At 46.6% G+C, this 16,049-nt stretch overlaps 1 pseudogene; it reads left to right on the top strand.

Annotated features, from left to right (window-relative positions):
- The first annotated feature begins 634 nt into the window (after nucleotides 1-634).
- The window catches only part of LOC135372822 (piggyBac transposable element-derived protein 3-like), a 90,538-nt pseudogene continuing 75,123 nt past the window's right edge, over nucleotides 635-16,049 (top strand).

Genomic DNA, 16,049 nt, shown 5'->3' with positions numbered 1-16,049 from the left:
TGGTGGTTTGTTTTTCTTTTTGTTTGCCTTTCTTTGCTGGGAATAACAACCCGCCATGGCGCAAGCTAGCATTTCCCTCCTATGTTTTTACATAATAAATATATCCCCCCACCCAACTGGTGACCTTATACGACTAAGGAATAGATGTCTTTGTGTTGTTGAGGCTGTGTGTTCTTCGAGTTTCCCTCTACAATCTTATAGCAGTGAGTGGGACCAGAATTCATCAAAACCATGCTCTTAACCCTTTCGAGGTTTACTTTCGTTTTGAAAGGCCCCATGCACTTGTCTAGCCAGTTTGACGCCTTGTACACAATTGTGGACATCTATCGCGTCGAGACTGGGAGGTACCCGAGTTCGAATCCCGGTGCCGGCTGTGCTGTCTGGGGTTTTTCCTGGGTTTTCCTCAGACGCTTTCAGACATATGTTGGCACAGTTCCCTTAGAAGTCGGGCCAGGACGCACATTCCCCAGGGCGTCAGTCGTGACGTTGCCCACATACGTGAGGCCGACAACGGCAAGCCCTTTCACCACCACCACCACCACCACCGTGGACCACCGTCATCCCATCTTGCCACCACCAGTCCAACAACGCCATCTCTGAGATTGAAAGCAAAGCACAATGCAAAACAGCAGTCATGGCGTCGTCTTCAAACGGCTCTTCAGGTAAGGCGGGTTTTCCAATGTTTTCAGTATGCGGGTTCAGGCGGGTTTTCAGTATGGCCCCAATTCTGCACAAAGCGTGCGAGCGGCGCTAAATCTCGACCCCTGATGTTTTTGCCCTTCAGGTACTGGTGCAATTCCCTGCTCTTCATTTTACAAGAAGAAGAATCATGAAGAGTCCGCTTCCCATGCTGAGCAGCTTCTCATGAAGATTTCAGCTGGCGATATCTCAGACATTGAAGACGGAAGCGATGAAGATGACGATATTGTTCAGCGACATGTCGACACAGATGTTGCTGCTTGCTCGCTCGTGTGGCCATCAAACAATGATTGCACAGCACAATCACATGCATCGCCTGAGGACGTGCCGGACGGGCCGGACGGGCCAGTAAAAACGAGCGTCAAATGGAAAAAGGAAAGCGACCACCCCCAGAAGGACCATCAATTTACTGGCGGATTTGTCATGGACGAAAATGACACCACTCCACTTGAGTATTTTTCACAATACGTGCCTGAGTCCATCTTCACAAAGTTCAGCGACGCCACGAACGTATATAGTGTGCAGCACACACAAAAGAATGTGAATACCAATGCTGATGAGATAAGAAAGCTTTTCGGATTGCATGTATTGATGGGCGTAGTACAGCTTCCTCGAGTGCGACTGTATTAGAATCCGCATATGAGAGTACCGCTCGTAGCTGACACAACGTCAGAAAAAAGTTTTTTCCAACTTCGCAACAACCTCCACATTGCTGTTGAAGAACCGACGGAAAACAGTGACAGGTTGTGGAAGGTGCGGCCATTTCTGCATTCCATCCCAGGTAAAATTCTAGGATGGTCCCAGAATGGCACCACAGTTGTTCCAGTTGGGTTCAGGATGGTCCCAGTCACTTCCAGAGTGGTATACTCAGGTCCCATTGTAGATCCTTTGGTACCATGAGCGGTTCCAGTGTGCCTCCAGGCTTGGTCCTGTCCTGCCTTCCCAGTTGAAGTCAGGTCCCATTTTGATATTTAAAGTGGGATGTGTTGCAAGCTGTCTCCATCCTGGGAGCACAACCCCGTGGCTCACTTGAAGCCAAGTCCCATTGTGGGGATGTCTGGCTCTAGTATTGTACCGTCCCACTTGATATTGGAAATCACTTTGAAGACAGTAGCACGTATGAGTTGCATGTTCCATGGTCTCTTACAATTACGTGTTCCTATTTAAAACTTTCTAGCTTAATTTCAAACTACTTTATCACAGGGCCAAGGTACTACGTTCTGTTAAATATGTGCACTTGCATAATGTTTTGTACTTCTATTTTTCCTTCGCTTGCTTCTTCCCAGCTATCTGGGGGTACGGCTCTTTTCAAGCTGCTTGAGCAGCCTCTCCAGTTGTACTACTTTTTTCCTTTGGAAATGAAATTTTGAATAGAAACCGTTTCCACTGCATCACACTTACCACATCTGGGTTTCCCACTGAGGTGATGTCATTCTATCCACAAAACAGCTGTATACATTTATTTCTTGCATTTTTTGAAGTTATATTTGCACTCAACATATGGGGACATTCAAACACATCAGATAGAAGATTGCATTGCATATGAAGGGTAACTTAACACATGTAATGCTATGGTGATAACTTTCCACCTCTGTCAGTAATCAGTTTGTAACACCTACTGAGGTCAGCAATTCAGTGGCACTTTAAGGGTAAGCTTGCTGAGGGTAAGATTGTGTACGTCTTCTTTCAAAACAGAGGTTCAATGCAGTGTTATATATTTGGGGTTTTGCACATCTTAAATAAATCCCAGTTGTTGCACAGTTAACCCACAGACTGACATGTGTGACGTCGGTCATAATTGATCCTCTGTATGCAACAAGGGGATAAGTTCAGAAATACCAAACTGAGAAAAGGGGCTCGATCTGATTGTTCGTCCCATTGACACACATGCATTTCCCGTTTTTCACCATGCTGTAGCAGGCCAGGAAATCACAATAAGGTCCTAAATTTTCATTCACAGGTGCATACTGGTATGTAGATGTCATCGCAGCAAAAACAGTAAAAAGGGGATAAGTTGACTTATCCCCTTATTGCATACAGAGGCTCAATTGTAGTTGACACGTGATGGAGACTCTTTATTGTCCTATGATGACAGGTCAAAGGAAACATTTAAAGTCTGCTTCAGTTACGTCCACTCATATTTGTTGCACAATCGCACAAAGTACGTGCTCCCTGGGATCGTAAGGTACATACAGGGCCTTACATCTGAATTCAGTTCGTACAGGACCTTCCGTTGCTGTCTCACCACCTTCCAGATGTGGTTCACACTACAAAAGCTGGTGTGGCTCTAAACATGCGATACTATGTACACAGACTTTTTGTCACCACATGAGTGCACAAAGATGTTCTCTGCCCTTAAGTATTTGCTGCCCAGCAGTAATGATGTGGAATCTCTCTTCGATGGACGACTGTAACTCGTGCTGTGAAGAAAATATCCACCAATTGACACACGGTCATATTCTTTGATCCCCTGTGTGTGTCCAATCTGCCCGCTTATCCAATTCTTCTCTCCAATCCATTTCTTCCGAGACTGTCTTTGGCGTGCCGAGGGTTTCAGTAGTGCTGCTGAGGCTCGGTTTTCTGTGACTGCAGGCATTCTACACAGCTTCAGATGCCATACTCCTGAGTTGGTAAAAGTTGTTCCGCATCAAAATGCGAGGAAAAATCTGCAGTGGCACCGCATTCGACGATGAAACCAAATTCAAAAGGTGGCCCATGTTCGTTTCAAATGCAAAACATGAGATTCCCCACAAAGGTCCATGTGACGACACACTTTTTGGCAAATGAAGTAACGCGTGCACATTTGACTTCATCTCCCTTTCGTGGTACAAAAGTCATCACAACAAATTTGGTCAGCTTTTCCGTGCTCTCCGTCCCGTCACCTTGTGTTACCTGATTTTTTTTTAAGATTACGTAGATGCCAGACACTAGCAGGAAAAAATGTTCATGATAGGCAGAAGGCAAAATGCCATGAACACAAGGAATACAGAAGTAGAGGAGCCATTGCTGCAGTTCTCCAGCCTTCCAGTAACCTCTCTGTTTTATAGACTTTGGACAACGTGTATAGCATGACGGTGGCTTCAGACCTTTCAGTCGTTCATCAACAAGCCGACACTTTGTAGGCGGGCCAATGTAATAATCCGCATCCACATCGCTGAACCACAGGTCAGTGAACTGTCGCACTGTACCCAGTAAGCATGCATGCATGTAACCTGGCACAAAACTTTCCACAATGTTTATGCCCGGGACAGTGAGAAGTGCTGATGGTCCTTTCATGCCACGCACAATCTGGCCCGTTGCAGCAGCCTCTCTCATGTATTTGATCACTGCTTTCTCCGTTCTATCTGCGGCAGGTCCATGTGTGACTGGGAACTTGACATAACCTGAAAGAATACAATTCTTATGAACATAACATTTTCCGTACTTGTAGAGTATTGAGATATGCGTATTCACCAAATGTAAAGGACGCAAGGTCATGATGATAAGTATGTGTATGCTTCAAGAGATGTTCTGTCAATGAAAGGTACAGTCCATGCACAAATACGAGAACACATGCTGTGGGTACAATCAGTAGGCCAGTGTGCCTTAAAAGGGCACTAAAATATAAAAACAAGTTTACTTCAAGTTACGTTTCATGCTATGTTAATTTTGTATTTATCGTAATTCAGAACTTTGATTCCGTGACGAAGCTACAATCAAAATTACACCGAACTCTTTCTTGCTTTGACACTAAGTAGCGAACAACGGTCTCAGCTCATGCATCGTCGTTCTTTGTCCACGCCACACCACGTCAGTGCTACGCCATGGAGCAGTCCTGGTGAAAAACGTAGTGCGCGTTGCGAAGCAGACTGGCATCGCTGTCCGAAGGACGTGAAGATAAATGTGGTCAGTGGAACAATCACAAGAACTGTTGTGGGCTACAATTCAGTAAATCGGTACAGAAAAATGCAGCAGTGCGCATCATGCCGCACATATACGGAACACTACGATCGGACCTTTATCGAATCCACACGCCCACGATAGGTATGGGCACACTTCTCCTGCTGTCTCATTGGATACTGCCTATCTTTGCCTCCATTCGTCGCCGTCGAACATGGCTCTGTGGTCTGTGCGTTTTTCTTCTTATCGGTAGCGTTGTGTGAACTGATTTTGTCTGAATTTGTACTAATTGAAACACTGACTTTCATTTGAGAGCAAGTTCTTTTTGCATTTTAGTGCCCCTTTAAAGCTAGAACCAACTCAACTCTGCATCAGTAGGGTAGCCGCAGAAGGTGACATATGTTGGTTCCCAAAAAGATTTAGGAGACACAAAACTACAATATTATTTGCTGCAATGCTGTATGCTCTTACCCTCAACACATGACCCAGGGTGGAAGCACCATGGACATGAGAAGTACCCATTGTATTGGACCATGTTGAGCATCGCAGCTCTGGCAGGTGCGTCAGCAACGCACGTAGTGCAGTACACCTGGAACATATGATGTTTGCAGTCATTAGAAAGCAGGGATACAGATGATCCCATTCCCTTTGCGCAGGCTATTACTTACCTTTGATGTCCACTCCTCTGTCCACCACTACTCCACTGAATTCCATGATCTGCTAAAACTTCCATCTGTCTGGCAAACACGTCGAACAGGAGGGCCGTGTTTGGATGCGTATTCCCATACCACAAAAGTGGAACTGTTGGACTTGTCCATCGATAATACGGTGGGAGCTCATTTATGAGTATCTGAACCTGCGATATGGAGTAGTTTGAACTCTTAAAGGTGGTGCTGCCATCTGTGTTGACTGTGACGGTGATGTCGTACCTCTCACAATTTAGTTTTGCTCGCTGTTCCCTGTAGAATGACCCATCCTTGATATCACCTATCGGTCTCCCAGTGTGGCTTTGGAGGTTTTCACTTTCGATGTCCTCTAGTGATTGTTGCAGTTGCATTGACAGTTCTTTGTCAGAAAGGAGTGACGCCATCTGCTCCCTTAGGGGAAGACTTGCAAAGAAATGGCCATCTGCCATCAGATTTCTTCCTTTGATTCTGTCCCACATGTTGAACACGTCGAAAAACACTGTTCCTTTCTTGCAGCTTTCCACTTGTTGTACAGAGAAGCTGTCACAGGTGTCACAGTAGAAGTGAAACGTGATATTATTTGGGGATGCGCCGCGAAACTTCTTAAAGATGTATGTGGATTCACGGAGAGCGTCCCTTCCAATGAGCTTATTCGCCAACTTAAGGAGGTCTTCACACGCTGCCCATGTCAGACTATGTTGTATGAAATCCATGAGAAGAACCAGTGCGTCCCCAACTGATAGCAAGCTCCCCTCGCGCTATGGCACGCTAAAGTTCGGAGCAAAAGGATGACTGCCTTGTGGTATGTCGTCTGCTGGAGATGCCCTCACCTCACTTTGGAGGTTCCACCACTGGTGGCGGCGACGGCGGAACTTCAGGGTAGAATTCAGGGTCCTCTGGAAAACACCTGGTTGTAGGCACCTGGTTCTGCAGCTAGTAACCTATGTCTGGCCGACCGCGGCATGTCGACATCCGAGGAACCCGATTCGAGGTAGCATTTCTTGGACTTGCCTCCCCCTGAGGACACTTCGGTTCCGAAGTGATATGTTGGTTATATCACCAAGACATTACGACACAGACAAATTGAAACGTAGGTTCTGCTGAGAAATCTCGTTGTGACGTTCACGAAAATTGCAACTAAAAAGCGAGAACGGGAAACAAAATGCTGATCAACAATGAATGAAGAAGGTATGCTTCCAATCGTGACCAACTCGCTGCTCGCACAGTACCACATGATGATGATGATTCTGCTGGCAGTAGCAATATCGATACTGTTGCCATTTCCATGTGTGGTGTCCTTTATCCAGAAACGTGAAGTTCCTGCAGTGTTATGAACCTGACAATACTTAGCGTTGTCCATTTTTATTACGTTTTATTTTATAATTTACGTTAATGCGTTGGTTAAAACGTTCCGTAGCTAAATCAAAACAACAAGCAGGCAACATTTGATTGTTTCGCTCCGTCTTGCGTTAAACGTTAGAACACACGAAACGAGCACAAAACGTGAGTCAGTTTTGTAGTTCGGAGTTTACGTAATCCTCACTGTTAATAATTATATAATGCAGTTCAGTTTATGCAAGAGATAAACTGATGTTCTGAGGCTGGAACATCAGTTTCATTCAGTCATTTCATCGTTCATCTTTCATCAGTTTATGCAGTTTCAGTTGCACTGCGCACTCCAGGCGACGCGGCGTATCGCCTGCTAGCCGAGACCGTTTTAAGGTTACAACGGTCAAGCCAAAGCCAACCGACAGTGCAAAGTGAAAACGCGTGAACGCATGTTTTGGCGGGTTTGGTTTTGCATCTCAGTGCTGATTGTTGGCGTCTTTACCGGATTGTACCACAATGTTAGCTCTCGTGCGATTCCTGAAACAGTTCGATGAGAAGAACTACGTGATCCCGTCAAGGACATCATAAACTTCCCCGAGGAGAGCAACAACTTTGACCCCAACAAGGTGTACACGGCGTATTGGAAAGACCCGAAGGATGACAGTGTCAGCGGGACGTACTCCGTTTTAGTGTTAATGGTAGCAGGTATGTGTTTTTAATGTACCTTGAACGCCTCTGACCAAACTTAATTTCAGCAACTGAGGCAGAGCTACAGGAAAAGCGGGGAAAGAAACGCGTTCGGATTCCGAAAGTGCCGATGTCCGAAGTGGAAGAGTACGGTGTGGGCATGTCGTCACAAGAGAACAAGGTTTATTTTTTGTCTGAGCGTTTTGTTTCCAGCACAAGCCTGACTGTAATTTTTTTCCACTGCACAATTCACCTACAGGCTGAAAAGAAGAAACGACAAAACGCACGTGATGCGACAAAGATCCAGGCTGATGAGATTTTGGCACGTTTTCTGCATGCCAAAACGAAGGAGGCGGAGTTACAACCACCAAATGTGAGTCCCGACTGCGGGCTTCATTGACTGCGCGACTTCACTTCCATTACCAATATCTTGACCAGTCGGAGTTCTGAGTGCTTGAGTGTTGGTCACGTATAAAACTTTGCATATATAAGCTACTATACTTTGTCACTCAAAGTGGGTTACAGTTACTGGTGATGGTGGCTGTTGGATCCAAATACTGCTGCCGAGCGATATATATATATACCCATGCAGCCCATATTGTGAGGCCTCATAAACCTGTCTCGCTTCTATTCGATTTGATTTTCATCTCTCATTCCCCCCTCTCTAAATTATTTCCTTGCACTGATGATGTGACCTGAAATTGTGTTATGAGATGAACTTTCAGTGTGAGAGAACTGATCATGCATTAACCAGTCATGCTGTTCTCCGCCATAATATGTTTTTTTTAAGTATGTGTGCGAAATATGTTGCTACACGACACTTAGCGGGCGTTCACACAGGCCAATTTTCTGCACCAACTCGGACCAACTTTGGAGTTGGTGGCAGTTGGCCCACATCACCAACCATGACCAACTCGAGTTGCTGGGAATCGGTCGCCGAGCGAAAACTTCCAAGAGTTGGTGGTGGTCTAACCAATCAACGTGAGGAGCATTGCCACGTGGCCCTCGAGGGCGTCAAGCGATTTCGTTCCTGTCGTATTGCCTGGCATGGGTTCAAATCCTACAGGGGTACTTGAGAATGTTTTTATTTTTTTGGTTACTAGCGGCATATAAACATATCAATATTTCATCAATAGAGATATCTTTTGGAGATACTGGTGTTCTTCTGGCGAAATAAAATGACTTCGCTTTGATTAATGACAGTTTTAAAAAAGTCACCAGCGGTTCGACTTGAACCCATACACCCCGATTGCCGTAAGGTTGGTTGTGGACGGAGCTAACGATTTGGTACGTGTGAACGTGGAGACGGTACCGTCTTGAAGTTAGTACAAAGACGTTGCTTCGAGTTTGTCTGAGTTGGTGCTGAAAATCGGCCCATGCGAACGCCCCCTTATTATCATAGTGTGCACACCAAATGCTAACGTGAGTACCTTCCAGAGACCAAAAAAGAGGGTGCGGAGGCAGTCGCCACAGAACATTGACAGCGACAGCGGGAGTGATGACAGCATTGCTTTGTTATCACACGTGAAAATTGCAGAAAAAGAAGCAGCCAGGTTGAGGACAGAGCTGAAGGTGGAACAACAGAAAACTGGCGACCTGATGGCACGTGTGGTATTTCTAGAGTCCATGATGGACGCGAAGGTGACAGAAAGTAAGCTGTAGATATGAGAATACTGCCTTGATATCACAGATAAGTGATGAAACTTTCTCTCTTCAGTACATGACATGGTGGGGAACTTGAACACGCTGCTGTGCTCAGGAGGATCCATGAAAATTGGTAAACAGTTGCACCCAATTATTTTTAAGCAAGGAGGTGGTACAATAATGTTTTATGGCACACTCAGAAAATTCTAAAAATGACAAACAACAGTTGTGCACCTGGAATTGGCACTAATCTCTCCAAAAAAGAGCAGGGTAGGACAGGGGAACAATAGTAAGGCTATTCCGAGCATGCCTGTGAGGTGAACCCCCAAGCAGCGCTGAGAGTGGCTATGATAATTTAGGTCAGAGCTTTGCATGACCTCTGATGCTTGCGTTACAAAAAAATAGAGAGTGCTGTTCTCAAGCAGGGAAAAGAAACATCACCTGTGCTTGTCATTGTTTCACCCAGGGCCATAACTCTTGTAGGAAAATGGTATTCAGTGGTCATACCTTCAATTATAGTCAAAACCAGAATATTCCTTTCTGGCACTTGAATACTCTTTTAAAGAAGCTGTGTTAACTGCAGGCAGATTGCAAGTCAGTGACTGTGAACTGAACTTAGATGTTGAGGACATGGATGATGACACTGTCATGCATGACGAGCCAGGAAACGCAGGTTAGAGCTTTACCCTGTAGGAAACATTCATAATCAGCATCTCATGTGAAATTTCCCTTTTTGAACTATTTCTGTGGGAAACATTATCACAGAAGGGGATGCCGATGAGATGCAACCTCAAACTCCATGCCATGACAACCGGGTGCCCGGATGTTCAAGCCCCAGAAACTCCAGCAAAGAACAAACAGAAAGGTACCCCAGTGTGCCCGGCGACAACAATGACAGCAGAGCTATTGTTGCACCTGCCTCCGGTTCCCCTGGTGAGAATATGTAGTTGCAATTGGACCGATGGCAAATGTAATGCATGAGCCATTTGTGCTTTGTTGTACATTAAGAGGACATATCACATATGTGTCAACTCAAAAATGAACTTTTTTCTGCGATAGATGGCGCCACACGCGCGGCCTTCTTACTCCTCCGATTTTGTAAGAAGTCCATCGCGTCTCTGATTGGAGGACACGACAAGCCCACGTGACAGGCGGAGACCTATGAGCTGGGTTGTGTTTCCTTTATTTTTAGAGTTCCTCCTTTCCCCGATTTGCTTTTGCGCGGTGGATTTGGTTGTCTCGCGTTTGCTGTTTGGCTTGTACGTTTTACTGGCATTTCTCGAACATGCCGTGTGACTGTCGCGTACCGCCGTTACCACCTCGCATTCTCGTGGATGAAGATTGCTCTGATCGGTAGCAGCGGGCTAAAGCTTTTCACCCGATACACAGAGACTGTCCGTGGAGGTGTCTATTCGTGATATGGTGATCGTAGTTTTCAGTTTTCGTGATGTCACGGGATCACGTGTCCCTGAGAGTATCGGGGGACTCCAGTTGAGCTGAAAAGCAATTTTTGTCAGAGGCAACGGTATCCAGAAAGGACGCGGGGTTGTCGACAGTCATGTGACAGTGCAACATCCCGTTGCAAAACATCCCTGCTTTTCTTGCCAGTGACATTTAGCTGTTGAACCATGACGTTCGTTGCTGTCGATTGGTGTCGTGAAAGAGCTCCCTCAATCGGCTCACATCATTTCATAGTAGAACTCAAGGGCGGTGCGCTCGCATAGGACTGCTAGCAAATTTCGATAGGGTTTCGCACTCCCCTTTAGAGCATTGCGCGGGCCTTGTCGGGCCGGGCTTTACGTTTTTCGCACGTGCCCGTGCCAGGTTCTGACTCGACAACACATACCATGGTGCGGCATGTACGTCAACTTACGTTACTTAACTTACGTACGTCGACTTCATGAGACTCGACAGCTGAATTTTTGTGTCCATTTTCATGTCGTTTTCGTTTCGTTTCATCCATTTTCGTGTAACGGGTCTCGGTTCTTCTTCTTCATAGGGGTTAGGAGATGTCAGCCAGATGGCTACGGCTTGCTACTCCAAATTCCAAACACATGCACTCACACACGTTGGGGCCCACAGGCGTACTGGGCGCGTTTGGACAGCAGAAGGAGCGTCCTTCAACAAAGCCAGAGAGGAGCAACCGCGTACACACGACACCGCTCTCCCCGTGAAGCAGAGTGAGACGCTGATCAACACACATACACATAGAGATACGATGATGAATTGGGGCTGATGCCGGCCAGCAGGCTGGGCGCTGCCCCAGTGCCACTTGTACGTGATGAGAGATGATGATGGAGGTGATAAGGGGTCCGGTAATCAAAGCAGGGTGGAGAGGCCTGTTGATGACGCTGATCAAGAGGAAAGCCGAAGTGAGGAGTTTTCAGGCATAGTGCAGGGTTCTGTACGACCCGCTCTATCCTGCGATGCGGATCCCGGTTTGGAATTTCCCGCGGGTAGCGGTTCGGTTGCGGGTGATATTATTGACACCCGCGCGGGTTGCGAGACTGCTGCGGGCAGCGTTTTTGGCACAAGCACTGCTGGGGGGGCGGCCACGAACAAGCAACGGCTACAGCGACAACAACGAAGAGAAAAGATCATGCCAAATAATAAGTACACAAAGGCGCCGCAGCCCCTCCTGGTCGGGTCCGGTTGGGTGCGGATTTCATTTTCTGGTCGAGCGCGGGTGGCGGGTCTTGTCAGAGGAGCTAGGGGTCGGGTATGGATTTCACCCTCAAATAATGGGTTGCATGTCATACGGCCCAAATGCCCATTTTGTCCAACTATCAAGTGTCCGTCTGGCTTACACGAACATTTGGGAAAACAAAATGTGTGATAGCGTTTTTCTATAGAAACCGCTGTCTTGTCCCCCGTCCCGAGTTTCTTCAGCTACCAAACAAACCAAACACTGAACGTATGCACAGGTCATGCGCATTTTGGCACTGTAGTCGCCTCTTGAGAAGGGGTAGAGCACTGCATGGGCCGGATTTTCAGGCCCATGCCCTGCCCTTACACCAATATTTCCATACTGAGGCCCTATCCAAACCCATCTCTGCCCTAAGAGTTCCCCAGGCTCGCAGCGGGCCCGATGGCCAGTCCCATTTGACCATTCCAATTTTCTTTCTGTGTTCTCGGGAAGGATAGCTCCATAACATCCCGAAAATCGTGCCAAAATTTTGGCGGCGATTTTGAGTAAATGGCCGCCGGATTTGGCCAATTTCGTGATACAGTGTCCGTGCAGACGGCAGGTGTCAATTTGTTACTTCCTTCACTGTATTATTGTTACTTTTTTTATGGGGTTCAATGCTAGCCGGGCCTTCCTCAACCACGATAAAAATTTCATAATTCCAAGATAAAGCAACCTGTCTTCCAGTCTGTTCAGGCTGACGTGTTGAATTGTTTGTCTGAATATTCGATATTTCGGACGCGTCTGTTTATCATAGTGTAGTTTGCATCAATTGCGGACTATCCGATTCAAAAATAAAAGAAAGTGTTTGTTTCCGCGGCAATCGAACTACGATTTCATTTTCACCGTCAGAGATTGCAGGCGAATTTCCATTCTTTCAGCGGTGCATATACAGTTCATAAAAGGAAGCTTTTGACCACTCGATAAATAATTTGTTGTTTTTAGTGTTTGAACATATGATCGTCCCACTAGAGCGAAGGATTCTTAGGAATACACGCAGAATGCTCATGACAAATCAATCCGGGTTTGGGTAGCGTGCCGCAAAATCTTGTGACAAACGTCCCCACCCTCACGGTCATCGCAATATATTTGGTTTGGCTGGTCCATAAGGCGCTAAACCAATGTGCAAAACACCACAAACGCATTTGATTTTATTTATATTTTTGCATGCGGTGGATTTGTTGTGTGGTCCCCGTCACAGAACATCCGCGTCTGCACGAGCGGGCTGCCAAAGGCTTGGTCGTCGCGTCGACCTCAGCGAGCAGACGACCAGACAGCCGTGGAGAGGAGGACTGCGCAACGGCGCCAACTGCGACTCGCGCTCGGCACAGACGCACGCATGGTTCTCCCTTGCAGCTTCGGAAATTTACTTCTTTAGCGTTCAGCTGACTTTGCAGTTCGCCGCATCACGCATTATGATCCCAGAGAAACGTAAACGATGAAAGGCGCGTTGGTTGGCAGTAGCCAGCTGAAGTTTATGACGCGCGACAGGTTGTTCGTGGACGCTGACGTGGAAATCGTCACTTTAGCTCTCCCGGAGCTACAGCGGCCCGTCTGAGAGAAAAAATCCATCGACTGCACCTAGCAGTAGACTGGATCGTCATGTATATTGGTGGCAACGATATCCAGGATGGGAAGAGTGCCGCAGCTATTTTGCGGGAAGTCTCAGTAAGTACAGATTGCAACGATTTCAATCTCTGTGCTGCTAAAACCCATTTCCTCTGACACGCCAGGGAAGATTAATTTCCATGAATTGTCTTCTTTCACAGGATACCGTTGAGGTGGCGAAAGGCTACGCGGAGCATATATTCCTGTATAAGCCGATGCCACACACAAGGCGGCCTGAACTTTCTGGCACAATTCAGGGATATAACGCGATGCTGCGCACCATTCCAGCTGTCCGTGCCGGTGACGCTACGGTGTTGAGGATTGACACGAGTAGTCGCTTCTCGAACGCTAACTCTGGAACTCCCTGATGTTCATGGCTGGTATTTTATACAGTATGCTCGTTAGTTTTGGAAAAACAGTGCGACAAAAAGTAACTGGGGCTACCTTTGTGGTGCTTGAATTACAAACAGGTGCGTGTCTTGATGCGGTACCTGTTTCTAATTCAAGTATCCCAAAGCTAGTTTCCAGTTGCTTTTTATCGCGCAATTTTTCCGGAAAAAAATTAAATGCGTACGAAGCGCTGGCACATGCCTACCAGGAATTCCGGTTTATTTGTATTGCTGTCTTTGTGAAGTGCTGTTTGCAAAAACATTCCGTATATATGTTCAAATATCTTTTCCAACACAAGGTCTTTACCAAGAACGAGGAGGAGAAAGAGGGGATGCTTTCACGAGATGGCTACCACATTTCGAGGGGACGGGGGTTATCGTGCCTAGCAGGCATCCTCCGCACAGCCCTCGTGAAACGCTATGGACCATGGCTGAAAGCACCGGGTCCGCGTCGTGGCATCGTACTCAAGCCAATGGAGTCGTGTGAAGAATGTCGTGCGAAGGGACACCCCACGAGTGCATGCAGGCCTGTGCGCTCACCGTGGTGAACGCTCGCCATTTTAGCCGGCTTGTCATGACGACACAGAACGATGTTACCACCATTACCTGCTGTGTTATAACAACCACGTCATCTGATCCCCAATCCTATGCTCACTTCTGTCAGCAGCAGCAACGTAGCCAAAGCTTTTTGCAACTTGTTCCTCCTGCCATCGTATACTTTGCCCCATGATTAGTGTACAAATGGCCCACATCTTACGCAAGACCTGCCCGATAAAATTTTGTAACAACTATCATCATTCCAATGGCGATTTCGTAATGGCTCCATGCCGTCTGCCAGCTTCCGGCTGGGCTGTCTGCTCGTTACCCTAGGCACCCTGAGACCAGTAGTTTCCTTAGAAGTTGGTCCAGGGCACAAATGCCCCCCTCCCCGTGATATTTCCTGGAGCAGAAACTCTAAACACAGCGAGGTGGTGCATGATAATGCGTGTGAAATTTGAAATTGAAAGACTACTGCGTTGCTTGCCACTATGAGTGCGAGTCACTGATGCCCACTGTAGCCTGAATGAGGTGGCTGGGTATTTTCCTACGGGTACAACTCGTGCGATATGTTTTGGTTAATAAAATATATTGTGCTTCATAGCAAGCTTTTCAAGGGAAAAAATGTATTTCTCCTCAAATTCGTATTGTGGTCCGTACAGATGTGTTTGCAGTGTTCCCCCGGACTCAAGTTTTTCTTCAGATGAAATCTGGTCAAGGTGACCAATAGCCATTGTTAGTAACCACTGGTTCACAGATTCCTGCAAGCAGAAAATCCTAGACAGCCACCACCCGAAAGATTAAAAAGAAATCAGTAGCATGTGTTCACTATTGGTAGATTGGATATATTTTATTGAAGAACGCAGCATGTATACATCGTCACGTTTTCTGCATTACTTATGCGTATCAGCTCATGCTTGTAGGCTCAGAATGTTCATTCGTGGATACAGTATCCAACAGAGCACATTTCATCATTGGCGATGTGGCATAAACACATAACGAAGTACCATACAGTCCGCTGCATGTAGGCGCACTTGGACATGAAGGTCTCGCACATATAGCATCCTGGTGGACAGAGCCAGATTCATACTATGGGAATAGTAAAAACTTGGAACGTATTACTCAGCAACGAGTTTCCTTTTTGAGAAATGGAGTAGCAACTGATAGTTGCTTTTGCCATGCTTGTCAGTTGGCAGCTAAGGCCTCAGAGTGTGTGTTTATGAAAAAAAAAGTCCAACAGGGCACCATTCATCATTGGCCAGATAATGCTGAACCAGGTACAACACTGGCATGGGCAGGTGCTCCATAATCAGGGAGAGAGTGGGAAATTTTCAAATGACAGATAAAGACAGTAACACTTAGGAAGTTTGCCCTTTGGGCGGCTGGCCGTCATATGTCAAGCCTCGAGTGACCGTGACATCGTCATCATAAAAACCAACCTTAAAGTTTCAAAAAACACGACACACGAGTGCAGAATTTGGGACTATAAAAATGCAAAGATACGTGACATTGACGCATACCTCGCTAACTTCCTCGAGGACTTTCTTAGGACACGTGATACTCATACAGTCGATTCAAATTGGAATCGCATAAAAAACGCACTTTTAACTGCGCGACAGCGCTTTGTCCCTCGCGTCTCCATTAGATGCCAGTCATCCGCCCCGTGGTTCAATAGAGCTCTACGTCGTCTTTCAAACAGAAAGAAAAGATTCGACAGGAACGCAAGGAAGTCAAACAATGAAGGCTCGTGGGAAGCCTATTGGCAGTGCAGAACCCTGTTCAAGAAAGAGATCATGAACGCCAAAAATCACTTCTATAAGGTAGATCTCCCCAACATATTGATAAACAATCCGAAGAAGGCTTGGAAGCTGATAAATCCGCGAGGATCCAACAGCACCCCGGTAC

The sequence above is a fragment of the Ornithodoros turicata genome, unplaced genomic scaffold (genome assembly GCF_037126465.1).
Source record: "Ornithodoros turicata isolate Travis unplaced genomic scaffold, ASM3712646v1 Chromosome17, whole genome shotgun sequence".
Taxonomy (NCBI): domain Eukaryota; kingdom Metazoa; phylum Arthropoda; class Arachnida; order Ixodida; family Argasidae; genus Ornithodoros; species Ornithodoros turicata.
This window is presented reverse-complemented; position numbering and strand designations above follow the sequence as displayed.